This window comes from Macrobrachium rosenbergii, chromosome 55 (genome assembly GCF_040412425.1).
Source record: "Macrobrachium rosenbergii isolate ZJJX-2024 chromosome 55, ASM4041242v1, whole genome shotgun sequence".
NCBI classification, from domain to species: domain Eukaryota; kingdom Metazoa; phylum Arthropoda; class Malacostraca; order Decapoda; family Palaemonidae; genus Macrobrachium; species Macrobrachium rosenbergii.
In genome coordinates, this window is record NC_089795.1 from 30,455,268 (window position 1) to 30,470,267 (window position 15,000).

The window sequence follows — 15,000 nt, forward strand, 5'->3', positions numbered from 1 at the left end:
CAAAAATTATAAATCGAAAAACTTTGTTGTCAAACGAGATAGTGGTCTCTATCAGTTTCTTTTAATTATAGTTTGGAGATTAGATTCTGAGAAGTCTATTATTCTCCTTAACTGGAAACTAATGGAAAATGTTCATGATTTCTGTGGTCTAAAAAAAAAAAGACCTAGAAAACATATTCGGGCAGTTTCAAAAAATTTCGGTAATGCCTAATCCTTAAACAGGAAAAAATAAATTTCCACGCTCATAAGAATCTTACAGACAATATCGGCATACTGAGCTGGAAAGAGACCATTACAGAAAGAATGATTCGGTCTCTGAGTAAGAGAGATTATACACACACACACACACACAAACAAAATATATATATATATATATATATATATATATATATATATATATATATATATATATATATATATATATATATATATATATATATATATATATGTTCTTATGTTCTGGGGTCTATTGGAAGAATGCATGGTTTTTTTTTTTTTATCACAGACTGCCTTTGAGGGCCAACAGAAACCACTCAGAATGTAATAAGATGGATGGGAACTAGGTGTGACTTACCTTAATTATCAGCAGTTAAGTTAGGGACTGGAAGGTCACCATGGGAAATGAGTCACTAATTACATTAAGATGAATTTATTTACAAATGAAGCAATCATGAAATTAATCTGAAAACTGATGATCCAGCAGGCAATCAAACAAAATGTGAAACACTATTAGACCATGAATACCAAGTCTTGGAAATAGGAAGCAGTTAATGCTGACTGAATGAGGTGCAAGGATCCGGCGCTTGTGTACAATCGGAAGAACTGGGTAGTGCCCCAGGACTGAGTATCATACTCTCTGGCTTATCAGAAATGGCAGTACTTCTAAGCATAATTGATTCACAAGGCTGGGTCGACCACATAGGAGCTGAGTGACAGGATTCCTGGAAGAGTAGCCCAGGTTAGCATTCCAAATCAAGGAGTTTCTCTCGTATGAAACTTTCAGTCTGCACCATGGAGGAATTAATCAATTTAAATTTAATTAGGCCTTGGTTAACACTATGGTGGGAATAATCTAATTCTGATCACTGAATTGACTTAAATTGGAGCTTAGGACAAGTCATGGAGGCTGAATCATGGGCTGCCTTGTTGGTAGGTTTTGCTTAACAAAGGGGGCTTTGCTCAGGAGAGTGAAAAGTTGGAAATAATGAAATGTGGAGAGACATTCACGAGAAGAAACAGGGACTGGCAGCAGGGAAATTGCATTCATAGACGTACCTGATCCTGTCTTTTGCATGAGCTCTTTGCAAGAAGCCATAGATCGTCTGGAATGGCGTCCAGGCCAGCATGAAAGGGAGAAGCTGAGTCACATGCACGTCTGGCTAGATGTGGCTAGATGCTTGTCGGTGGTGTGTCTGCTTGGTCGGTTTCCAAATTGCTCCTCGGCAGTCTTGGGGTATGGATGAGGCACACAACAGAGGCATAGGTCGAATCTGAAAGCAGTTCCCAAAGCCAGTAATAGGTTCATACAGAAAGAGGCCTTAAGCTAAGTGCCTAAAGTTCAAAACAGTAGCCCCCTTATCCCGTTTTCGCTGTGGTTAAATTAACAACTTGTCTATGGCTACCTGACACCCCCACAAATCACGTGATGGGGGGGGTGAAGGAGTGATATTGTTCTACCCCAGACCGGGTGACCTGGGGGGGTTTAGACTTTTAGTCCAGCATAAGTTCAAACTGTGACATGGCGTCTTTTCACTGCCGCCAACCCTACTCAAAAGCTGATGACTGAGAGGCGAATTTTGAAAATAGGGAAGAGCTCCCACCTTTAAAAAGGCATTCACTCCCTTTCGGGAGTAAAGGCCTTGGCTAAGTAAGTTATTTGTCTCAACTAGGCAGTTAGCTCCCCTAAATGAGTTGTGCTTTTGCACTGCAATAGCTAAATGGACCTACCTAACTGCTAAGAGGGGTACTAGCTTTGCTAACTTACTTACTACAGCAGAGCCTAACCTATACAGCATATCTACAGACTTCTACTGGCTGTCTCTGACGACAGAGGAACTCTACTCCTAGGCAATGGTACATGGTAAATGGGTCTTTTGACATAGCCTACTATCCTATGGCTCTGGCACTAAATTAAATGACACTGACCTAACTAAATGCAATTAATTATGCGTTATGCAATGCTTTACGAATAATACACTCAATAAATTTAAACATGAGCAACCTGAAGGGTTAATTATGGTAAGTGACCACTGGGTGTACCAGCTTGAGTATTGGATAGTTTTGGGTTAGGTTATGCATAAGATTAGTATTACACAATGCCTAGGGTGTTAGATGGTAGTCTACTTGGGCAGAGATCATGCAGGCTACCTTCTCTGGGTAGGTGCCGGGATCACTCTGAGACAGAGAGAGGCACTGTGCCAATGAGAGCATGAGTGCCAAGGAGAGCTTGCGGCTTTTATTGGTTAATTGGATCTCTTCCGCCCCCTCTTCTTCTTCTTCGTGGGCCTCCAAGGTCTGGCTATGCCATTCCTAGGAGGTGACGAGGGCACCGACTCTGAGGAAAGGCCAGAAGGGCCGTCAGGAGCAGGATCAGGGGTAGCCCTAGTAGCTACAGGCTGGTTCCCTACTTCGGCTGCTGCGACAACCGTCGTAAGGGTAGAGCCAGCGTCTGCATCCCAGCCGGACAGTTCCTGGTCGACCAGAGAAGGTGTAACATAGGGTCTGCCAGAGGGCCATCCTCGGCAGATGAAAGTGATTGGGAAGAAGAAACATCAGGGGTCGGAGGCTCACAATTTGTGATGACTAGTTCAGTGAGGTTTGGAGGATCTCCTGTAGGAGGATCCAGGTCATGGTTTGGATCCAGCACTGGCACTAACTCAGGGCCAGGCACGGGGATTAAGGTAAGTAAAAGGGTGTTTGTCCGAGATAGACAGAGCTTGGCACTGCTCAGTGCTCTCAAATGGCAGTGGCAGAGGATTGGAGTCAGGCGTGGCTGACGAGGGACCCGGGGGTGCAGAACTCCTCGGTGTACCTGAAGTAGTGGGAGACAGAGATTACTGTCGTGGGGGAGGTGGTATCCATTGCGGCTTGCTTGCTAGGGCACCTTGCCCAATTGGCGGAGTGCCCTTTTATGTTGCAGGTCCTGCAGCGGTACCGGGTGATTTCCCTTCGCAGTGAGGGAGGAGATTTTTGGTGGCCATCCTTTTGTGAGGATTGAGGACTGGGCCTGTAGTGGTTTGGAGAAATGTCCCTTCTGTTGCACATCTTGGTGAATGAAAGGTTGGGCTGACGGTGGCATGCCTGTCACAGTGGCTGTGTCCCGGTCAGGTGGTTTTGGAGTGGCCTTCTTGGTGGAGGTAGACAGGCAACAGAGTGGCATGGATGACGGACATCCCCAGAGGATGTCTCGTCCCAACAGGAACTCCACTCTGTGCCTGATGCTACTCACCACGCCAAGGCAGTGAGGTTGTGTGCCCCAAGGGGTGGTTACCCAAATTTCGACTGTGGAATGGTCTTGGTTTGTTCCTTTATCCAAGTCATCGTCCACCTGGTCTTTTCATCAGCAGTAGCACTGGCTGGTACTTGGGCCCGATCAATCAGGCTAATGTCTGAGCCAGTGTCTACTGTAGCTGGCAGGCTCACTGGTAGGCTAGAGCCATCCAGAGGGACCACTGAGACGGACTGAGTCCAGACCCGCTCAGGGTGAGACATCTCTGGCGGCACAGCCATGGAGGATGTGGCACAAATCAGGTTGACGTGCTTAGTAGAGGACATATGCTTCATGCAGCCAGGTTATCCGGCAGTATGGTGCCCTGGAGTTCCACAGTCTCAGCAGGATCCCTTGGGACAGGCTGATCTTCCTACGGGGACGGTCAGTGGAGAAGGTTGAGCGGACGTAGAAGGAGAGGAGTTCTGGTGGTGGTTAGTAGGCTGCCTATTGTTGCCCAACTTGTAGCAGCAATCAGCTTCAGCATGGCCGAACTTTTTACAGTTTGTGCAAGTAGGCTTGCTAGGCAGGCTGTTCTTTGGGCGAGTCAAGCCTGAGGTACCTGGGGGGCACTATGCGGCAGTGAGACGTGCTGTGGAACTGGTTGAATGTTCCCCAGGAATCGGCCATATGGCAGGCTTCCATAAGTGTGGTGGGCTGCTTATTGCTGAGATATACAGCGAGGGGCCCAGGCACACATTGGAAAAGATCCTCCAGCATGGTCCGATTGAATAAGTCCTTGAAGGTCGTGCATGACAGGGAGTCGAACTAGCGGGTACCAGACTGGGTCTTGTGACAGGCCCATTCTGTCCAGGACTAGCCGACTTCCTTGGCAAAACCTCGGAACTGTTGCTTCCATTCCTTCGGGGTTATCTCGTAAGCTTTGGTGATAACCCTGCGGACTTCCATCATGTCATCATGTCGCCTCTTTGACTCTGGAGGAGTGATTGGAGGGCTGCCTTGGCTTTCCCTTCCATGTCTTTGGTAAGCACTAAGGCCCTCTCTGCCTCAGTGGTGTTGTAGTTGTTGAAGAGCGCCTCGATCTCTACTAACCATGCTTCCAGCTCTTCCTCAGTCCACTTGGGGACTAGAGAATTAAGGCTTGAGAGTGGAGCATTGGGTGCAGCAGGTGTGGGGTTGGAGGCTTGTTGGATCATTATGGTTTCTGCACTCTCTTTCCTTGCTCTCTTCAGCTCGAGTTCCTTTTCTGTGAGAGCCAGCTCACTTGCCTTGAGGACTTGTTCACTTTTCTTAAGGGCCAATTTCGTGCTGTCTTTGTTCGGCTTCATAATTCCTCTGTACTTCTTCATACTTCTGTTCTTTCAGCTGCTCTTTCACCCATTGGGTGAGTTCCCGTCCCATGAAACCTGTGTCCTTGCCCATGTTCGTGAGAGCTTGTCACTGTTCTAAAGGCATGGTTATAGTTTATGAGGATGACTAGGGGAAATGGTCTGTGATGATGAGGAAGTGTCCCATAATTTGGTGGCACTTCAGTGGTGTGGCACCTTTTCAATAAGGTGGCACTGTGGTTGAGTGTGCCATGTGAAGGTCACACTAATGGAGCGATCCTGAAGGAAATATGATCCTTTTGGGTGGATATGCCAGTAGATATGGAGGTGATTCTGAAGGTATAATATTCCTTATGGGGGAAAACACTTAGAGAATGGTAGTGATCCTGAAGGTGCTAAGGTCCTTATGGGTGGATACACCGTTGGTGGGACTCTGTATCTCAGGTACAGGTGCAGTGGCTTATATATGATTGGTTTGTCTTGGTGGCACTGGGGTGCCGGTGTGCTCCTGGGAGCAACACTAAAAGGCAGTGCAACCAAACTGCACTGAAAGGAATGGCACTCTGCCTGAGGCAGAATGAAAGTAAGGAGTAAGAGGGAAAGTAGAAAGGTAAGTTCTTCAGTAACTTAATTGGTTGGCAGTGCCTCAGATTAGTGGCAACGTGGAAAGGGCAACCCTTGGACTTTGCACTCGTGGGTGGCTAGTCCTAAGAACTAGTGGGTGCTTCCTGACATGAGGAAAGGGAGATTTCTCCCTGCGATTTGGTGCTTGCAGCATACGCAAGTCTTGAATAATGGGTACCCATTTGTGCATGACAGTTGAAAACTGTTATTAAATGGCGGTACAAATGAAAAGAAAATTTTTATTGTACTAAGCTTTATGAATTAGTGGGTTTATTTTCCAATACTCACTGATTAATTGTTAGTATGCCCCTAGTTATGATGAAAAGAAAAATCTCTCTCTCTCTCTCTCTCTCTCTCTCTCTCTCTCTCTCTCTCTCTCTCTCTCTCTGAGAGCATATGGTAATGGAACGTATTCGTTAAGATTGAAGTTACTCTACCTTTTCTTACAATAAGTTACGTTGTGCAAAATTACGCTGTTACTTTTTTTTTCTAAAAATGACTTTTGGTATTTACGTAATTTTACTGGCTAGCTCCGGTCATGTCAAATTATATGGGGGAAAAAGGGTTTTCAAATTATTCTCAAAGTATCAAGGTATTTTCGTTACAGTTACATTAGGGCGAAAAGCAATGAAATTCGTTCGGCGTGAACGAGATAGCTAACTCGTTCTTGATCGAGTCATAACAATGCTGCTTTAGAATTTAAGAAAAAGGAACACTCAACTTTCTTGGCTGAAGGCAGCTTTTTGAATGCAAAATCGAATTATTTAGCTTAAAACATCAGCAATGCCTTTACTTTACGCAACGTTGAATACAAGTTTGAATTAAATGACGCTCTTGGAATGGTTGGAGTGTGGGTTGGGGTTGGGGGACTCTGGTATGCGCCGCGTTGCTTACAGGATTGCCAGAGGTCGCTACACGTTTTTTAAATAACGCGAATTCAAAGCCTACATCACAGACAGAGAAATTGTACACTTTCTGTGACATAACTGTTTTCCTAACAACACTCTTAGCTAACACTTCATGGCTAACACATGCGATAAATCCCTAGCAAAGCACTTCCTAATTCCTAACCATCAGTCATCTGGCAACTCAGCACAGCTGCTATTCTGAAGATACAAAGTTTCGCGGGCAGCTACTCTATGTTGCTAACTTAAGAACCTGTGCGCTTTCGCCTATCTTATGAAATTCTTATTACGAGATTTTGTTGCATTTTTTCTTTTATTTTTCTTAATAATAACACTTTTCCCTATCTGGTTCCTAACGTTTCCTTAATTTTACAAGACATAACCCTTACCTGTGTACTCTTGCTTCGATTTGGTCGCCCTTATTTGCCTTTGTGAACAATGGGATCAAATTAATTGATGTATCAGTCCTGGTTCGTTTCGCTCCTAGTCTAGCGATAGCAAGGCTAGTTATCGGCTAATCTCTAGGATTCTTAGCAAGGTCTGCCACTCTTACGTTCTGGAGTCTGTTGGAAGAATGCAAGGGTTTTTTTTTTATCATAAACTGCCTTTGAGGGCCAACAGAAAGCACCCAGAATGTAATAAAATGGATGGGAACTAGGTGTGACTTACCTTAATTATCAGCAGTTGAGTTAGGGATTGGAAGGTCGCCATGGGAAATGAGTCATTAGTTACATTAAGATGAATTTATTTACAAATGAAGCAATCATGATATTAATCTGAAAACTGATGATCCAGCAGGCAAATAAATAAAAAGTGAAACACTATAAGACCGTGAATACCAAGTCTTGGAAATAAGCTGACTGAAAGCAAGGTTAATGCTGACTGAATAAGGTGCTTTAGAAAGGGGATCTGGCGTTTTTGCTTGAACTCCTATAACTTTCTATGTACACGGTTCTGAAATCACCAAAGAAACAAGTTGTAATTTGATGTCAGCTCTGAGCAAAATAAACATTTTCCCACATAACCTCACCAAACCTTGCTGGGAGGGATCATGTCCTTCGGAAACGCGATCTTCCATCTGAAACAAGAGTAGCTGTCCAACGAAAAACAACTACCAATGCATATGTTACGATGGTTTGAATGAGAGGAGGAGGAGAATGCTGTTGTGTAAGCCAAATTCAGACTAAAAGATTGCAATAATGACTGAAGTATGTTTTCAAGGAGAGAGAGAGAGAGAGAGAGAGAATTTTATTCTTTTAAGAAATGTAATCATTATTTTATTTCGATATTAATTATATATTTATATTTTTAAGCACTGAGCACGTGGGGGAGAGGGGAGAGAGAAGAGGAGAGAGAAATTAAGAAACATCCAGATAAGGAGGTTAAAGGTGATGGGCAATGAGGTGATGTTAATGTAGCTGGGAAATACAAATTGACGAAATTAAAGAAATTATCATTAATCAACATATTTAAGCCTGGCGATATTAATACCCTTATTGATAAACAGTTAATATCCCAATTATTCCAATTTGCCATGAAGACATAAAATTTAGATATGTATCATTATGCATTATGATTATATCATCGTATTTTACGTTCTGAATAGTTTTGAGGGAAATTAAAATTCGATGGAAATCTGGTTTTCTTGACGTACACCCACCAAAGGGAGTCGCCTCGACACAGCCATGGACGATGCGTATCTGAAAAAGCCAATAGCTGAGTAGTTTTGACAGGAGGGGGATTTGCAGCCTCTGTGTAATGACTGAAATTATTAGCTGGTAAACACGATTATCTTTTAAGAAATGTAATCGTATTTTACCATATTGTTGTCTTCTTTAGTCTATATAATATATGATATGATGGGCAATGGCATTTTTGTAGAGATGGCATATTTGGTGGCGATATTAACACCCTTATTGATAACAGTTAATACAACTCTGTTGAGCATTACTTATAACTCAAAGAGGTCGGATCATTGGTGAGTGGGAGCAATCTCCACCATATTGTTGTCTTCTTTGGTGTTTAGAGACACGAGATATTGCCGTGAGCGTTGGAGTGTCAACTTGCACAGTCCAAAGGTGGATATCAAGATGGCGGGAAGAGGGAACATTAGCAAATAGACCTAGGAGAGGACGCCTACACATAACAACACGACAACAGGACGAACAAATCATTGCAGCATCCATAGACGACCCCCTGAAAACCTTAGTAACTATCACGCAAGAATTGCATCTCTCGTGCACTCCACAGACAACCAGACAGCGACTCAGGGAGCATGGGATCATGTGCCATGTTCAGGCGGTCAAAGAGGAGCTAAAGGAATGGCATCGTGACACTCGCCTGGGCTTTGCTCTGCAACATGTTTACGATATCGATGACTGGAAAAATGTAATCTTCAGTGATGAAACTTACTTTTACCTTGATAGTCCAGAGCAATGCACGTCTGGCGACGCATCGGCACAAGATACGATGCTAGAAATATTCAGGAGAGAGCTAGGATTGGGAGGCCGCCCTCGAAGTCGACCACGAGGTCGTCCTCGAAGTCGTCCTCGACGTCGTCCTTAAAGTCGAGCTTGAAGTAGTCCTCGACGTCGACCTCGAATTCGTCCTCGAAGCCGTCCTCGAGCTCGTCCTGGAAGCCGTCCTCCAGCTCGTCCTCGAAGACGTCCTCGAGCTCGTCCTCGAAGTCGTCCTCGAGCTCGTCCTCAAAGATGTCCTCGAGGTCGCCCTCAAGCTCATAATCGAAGTCGCCCCAGAGTTCGTCCTCGAACTCGTACTCGAAATCGACCTCGACGTCGTCCTTGAAGTCGACCTCGAGGTCGAGCTCAAAGTCGTCCTCGACGTCGACCTCGAAGTCGTCTTCGAAGCCGTCCTCGAGCTCGTCTTGGAATGGAATCCGTCCTCGAGCTCGTCCTCGAAGCCGTCCTCGAGCTCGTCCTCGAAGACGTCCTCGAAGTCTTCCTCGAGCTCATAATCGAAGTCGTCCCCGAGGTCGTACTCAAGGTAGTCCTCGAAGTCAACCTCGAGGTCGTCATCGATGCAGTCCTCGAAGTCAACCTCGAGGTCGTCCTTGAAGTCTTCCTCGAGCTCGTCCTTGAGCTCATAATCGAAGTTGTCCTCGAAATCGACCTCGAGGTCGTCCTCGAAGTCAACTTCCATGTCGTCCTTGATGTCTTCCTCGAGCTCATAATCGAGGTCATCCTCGAGCTCGTCGTCAATGTCGTCCTCGAGGACGTCCTTGAAGTCGACCTCGAAGTCGTACTCGAGCCCATCCTCGAAGTCGTCCTCGAAGACGACCTCGAAGGCGTCCTCGAAGTCGTCCTTGAAGCCGACCTCGAGTCGAGCTCGAAGTCGTCCTCGACGTCGAGCTCGAAGTCGTCCTGGAAGCCGTCCTCAAGCTCTTCCTGGAAGCCGTCCTCGAGCTCGTCCTCGAGGTCGTCCTCGAAGTCGTCCTCGTAGACGTCCTCGAGCTCGTCCTCGAAGTCTTCCTCGAGCTCATAATCGAAGTCGTCCCCGAGCTCGTCCTCGAAATCGACTTCGAGGTCGTCCTCGAAGTCAACCTCGAGGTCGTACTTGATGTCGTCCTCGAAGTCTTCTCGAGCTTATAATCGAAGTCATCCTCGAGCTCGTCCTCGAAGTCGTCCTCGAGCTCGTTCTCGATGTCGTCCTCGAGCTTGTCCTAAAGGTCGTCCTCGAAGTCTTCCTCGAGCTCGTGGAGTGCTACTGCACGTATACTCAGGGTTTTACACAACACCCGAGCCGTACGTGGGTGAACTAATTAGATAAAGTCTAGTATGGCTGTGGTGTTGTGTAAAACCCTGAGTATAGGTGCGGTAGCACTCCACGACCCCGATAATGCAATACTTTTATGAGATTTGATGGCTGAACCGATAAGATCACTAACTGGTATTCTGCTGTTTAAGGGTTCGAGTGTGGGGGGGAGGGTATTTTTCCAAAATCGTCATTGGCAAAAGTTATGGTGATTACGGATATCAGTTTCCCTAATTTGAGAGTAAAAACCGTCGAAATATGCTGCATCAAATATAACCAATAAGTAGTTTTATTCTTTGCAAACTGAATGGAGAACAGAACCATAATAGCAGATGGCCGAACCGTCCCAAATAACCACCACTCGAGACTAGTTATCAACAATAGTATGATTAATCTCAGGTGTTCTTAATCAGGGGCGCTCGCTCCTCTATGGGATGTAAGGCCGATTCCTAGGGGACCTTTTAGACGAACAAAATAACGCCAGAAGCCAGGAAATACTTGTAAAAATTCTGGTAACACTTCAACAGAAGTTGTGTGACAAGGATATTTTTATTTCCTCGCTACTGACGTCATTTTGTTGACTATCAGATTATAGTAACCATGTTTTCCCCCAGACACTTGCCCGTTCGTCTAGAAGGTGCCTAACGGGTGCGAGGATGAATATGAATAATTAAGACAAATATATATTTCTTTATATGCATATTACTTTTTTTCTCAAAACGAAAATAGTAATAACGCTAGCTTTGTGAATGAAAAAAAAAAAATTATCAATACACATCACATCAATTTTGTTTCTTAACATTTCTTTAATATTTTTTTTCCTATTTTCCAATTCTGAGGGTGCGACAACGGACTGCTGATTTGGAAAGGGTGCACACTAAAGGGGGAGAGAGAGAGAGAGAGAGAGAGAGAGAGAGAGAGAGAGAGAGAGAGAGAGAGAGAGAGAGAGAGAGAGAGAGAGAGCCTTTTTATTCTTTTAATAAATGTAATCGTATATTGTTTTGAAAGTAATCACCAAGAAATTTCATGACCTTGTTTTATTTTAATTTTGTATCATATTTATAAGAAAAATCCATAAATATTGATGAAACTGGCTATTCATATCAATATTGTCCTAAACAGCCATTTAACTACATCCTGGTAGTTGGAACGCAAGACATCTTTCAGGGCAAAAAGGGCATTCTCTCTCCAGCCAGCTCGGGCGAGGCGACATCGGTTTCTTTGGTGGGTGTACAATGGGGGGAACTGTGTAGTGCCCCGGGGCTGTGTATCAGACTCTCTGGCTTATCAGAAATGGCAGTACTTCTAAGTATAACTGATTCACAAGACTGGATCGACCGCATGGGAGCTGAGTAACAGGACAGGCTTCTTGGAAGAGAAGCCCAGGTTAGCATTCCAAATCAAGGAGTTTCTCTCGTATGAAACTTTAAGTCTGCACCATGGAGGAATTAATCAGTTAAATTTAATTAGCCCTTGGTTAACACTATGGTGGGAATAATCTAATTCTGATCACTGAATTGACTTAAATTGGAGCTTAGGACAAGTCATGGAGGGCGAATCATGGGCTGCATTGTTGGTAGGTTTTCCTTAACAAAGGGGGCTTTGTTCAGGAGAGTGAAAAGTTGGAAATAATGAAAATGTGAAGAGAAATTCATGAGAAGAAACAGGGACTGGCAGGTAAATTGCATTCATAGACATATCTGATCCTGTCGTTTGCATGAGCTCTTTGCAAGAAGCCGTAGATCATCTGGAATGGCGTCCAGGCCAGCATGAAAGGGAGAAGCTGAGTCACACGCACGTCTGGCTAGATGCGTGTCGGTGGTGTGTCTGGCTCTGCTTGGTTGGTTTCCAAATCGCTCCTCGATGGTCTTGGGGTATGGATGAGGCGCACAACAGAGGCGTAGGTCGAATCTGAAAGCAGTTCCCAAAGCCAGTAATAGGTTCATACAGAAAGAGGCCTTAAAGCTAAGTTCCTGAAGTTCAAAACAATAGCCCCCTTTATCCCGTTTTCGCCTTGGTTAAATTACCGACTTCTCTGTGGCTACCTGACACCCCCACAAATCACGTGATGGGGAGGGGGAAGGAGTGATATTGTTCTACCCCAGACCGGGTGACCTGGGCGGGGTTTAGACTTTTAGTCCTACATGAGTTCAAACTATGGCATGGTGTCTTTTCACCACTGCTAACCCTACTCAAAAGCTGACGACTGAGAGACAAATTTAAAAATACGGAAGAATATATATATATATATATATATATATATATATATATATATATATATATATATATATATATATATATATAGATATATATATATATATATATATATATATATATATATATTTATCACCATGATTTATATACAATCATGAATCTACAAATGCAATTAATATCAAATTCACTTCCCGAGGTAGCGTAAATTTGATATTAAGCGACATCTGTAGCTTCATGATTATATATATATATATATATATATATATATATATATATATATATATATATATATATATATATATATATATATACACATGATGCAATCTCCATTCTTAGAGGCAATTAATACATCCATGCTGGTTATATTTAATTACTTCTCTCGCGACGATTAGTTTCGATTTGTTACCAAACCATTTCATCGCAGAGAGGGAAAATGAGTTCATGCAGAAGAGCAGAGGGAAAAAGCCTCCCTCCCAAAGGGATAATACGTTGCAATTACATTCGGGAAAGGAAACGAGAATTCATTTCGTCCCATCGTTGCCTCGCATTGGGAAGCTTTTGTCTCAATCCCGTTTTTATTAAAGTCATTTATTGCAAATAATGAAAGAACATGGCGTTATATAGACGTCATAATCAGTAACACCAAAAGCATAACGTAAATTGATATTATGGTAATCTATAGACATTTTTTTAGTAATGCCGTCTCTATCAAAAACTTTATATATGAAGAAAATTAACAACTACATCCACATTTTACAAAATAATGAAAACCCATGGCAATCATTTTCGTAGATTACACCCCCTCTCTCTCTCTCTCTCTCTCTCTCTCTCTCTCTCTCTCTCTCTCTCTCTCTCTCTGACTTCTTTGTAGGTAAAGATATTTCTATAAGGGGAAAACTGAAGCTATCCCATTTTCTTCTTCGTCTCTCCTAGTTCTTGTACCAATTGCCTTTTGCTTCTTTAAGTTAATTTATACTCCAGCCACTTTTTACACTATTCAGTTGGGCCATTATTAGATATAGTATTAACGAAATTCGCTTCCCTTAGCTAATTCCTCTAATGCTATCATTCTTATACCTTCCTCTGCGACTTTGGAAACGCTTTCATATAGTCTTTTGTAGCATTTCTAACTGAACAGCATTTATCCAAGCGTTTCATGAACATACACGCGACTGTAGGAGGGGCTACAAAGAAAAGGAAGACCCAAATCACAGCCTAGTTTACCCGTTAACTGCTGAAGGAAGGAGGCACCCCGGTGCAGAAAACTTCCATTAGCTGCATCATATACCAACACACAAAATTCATCGTCACCGTGACGACCTCCTATCACAACGCGAGGAGCCCCTCTCAACTCTTGCACTCTCGCTTTTCCAGGACAATAAAGCCTCCCTTTCCAGCAACTTTTCCACACCATTTAGCCAGCACTGCCATGGTTTCCATTTCCCCCTTCCTCAAACACCCTCTAAATTATACACGCTATTTACCACAGCTCCCTCCAAGCGACTAAATCGGCTCAAAACACTGATCCAACCCAGAGTTCTATGAGACCAATTTTTCTCTACATTTTCACCCTCTCAACCTTCCTCGTTCCACATTTATTACACAAGTAACAGTTTTTATATCAAGATCTTCCCCCTTATTTCTCAAATTTGCATTCATTACCCACACAAAAGAAAGGTGGTTCAATAATCTCATCATACACTCGAACTTTTTTTTAAATAGAGATTTTGCTTTTCTTCAAATCCTTTTGCACATTTCCTGCTACCTGTCTCTCTTTCAAGAATCTGTTATTAACCTTGCGCCTCATCTTAACGTTAAGCCAATTCCCATAACAAGAGATAACTTGAGAAAGAAGAGACAATGGCTACTGCTCCATTCATACTTCACCTCCTTAAGCTTGGATTGTACTTACATACACAAATACAAAAACGCCGTAAACCCCATGCCCTAAAGACTCAGTGACTTTATCACTATGCACGGTTATCCCACAGGTGGAAAAGCAGGTTTGCCATTGACTTCAGGGAAGGAGGCCAACCTGCCATTTAGGATGGATATCCTCCCATCTTGGGATCCACAGCCCTTTACTGGGGCACTCTGGTGCTTGGAGGTACCCTATATCTGTACACCAATCCAATGACCCTAAGTTACCCTATATCTGTACACCAATCCAATGGCCCTAAGTGCCATAATGAAGCAATCCCCAGATTAAATATGGTTCAGTGTTTAATTCTATTGCAGTTACAGACCACAATAAACAGACTTTCATGGCTGTCGTTGGCCTTAAGAAAGCGTCACATCAGCCATTCAGGAGATATTTCTCCTCACAGGAATTCAAAACCCTCCATACTGCATCATTCTGCCTAGCGATTCAGTGTATTATAATTTCATGCCATTGGCACATTCTAGGATAGTAAAGTCCAGGTAGTGCAGCACAACTGCTACCTTGGAAGTAGTCAGGTAAACTGAGTCACCTGTAAGGGGGAAGCGCTGGCACTGTACTGTATATGTAGGCAGTTAAACACGATGCTGATAACCCTTCAGCGTAGGTGGACGATGCAACTAAAGTTGTAGAAGATTTCTGCACTGGTGATTCATTTACGGTTTAGCAATTCACGTATGTGGCAGTAACTGTTGTATTGTTTTCCTCTGTAGTTAACCATTGTTAGGAGAAAAGGCTGAACGCAGATAAAAGCATATAATACATACAGTT

At 43.6% G+C, this 15,000-nt stretch overlaps 1 protein-coding gene and 1 long non-coding RNA gene across 2 annotated transcripts in view; one reads left to right on the plus strand and one right to left on the minus strand.

Moving 5' to 3' along the window:
• Nucleotides 1–15,000, plus strand: part of LOC136835888 (uncharacterized) — a 188,232-nt gene that overhangs the window by 166,772 nt on the left and 6,460 nt on the right. The gene's annotated exons all lie outside the window — the stretch shown is intronic.
• Lkb1 (Lkb1 kinase) overlaps nucleotides 1,275–15,000 on the minus strand; it is a 285,218-nt gene continuing 271,492 nt past the window's right edge. Inside the window, exons 11-12 of the transcript XR_010852271.1 lie at nucleotides 6,695–6,868; nucleotides 1,275–1,490 (exon numbers count right to left, since the gene is read on the minus strand). The gene's annotated coding sequence lies outside the window, so the exon portion shown is untranslated. The remainder of the gene's footprint in view (nucleotides 1,491–6,694; nucleotides 6,869–15,000) is intronic.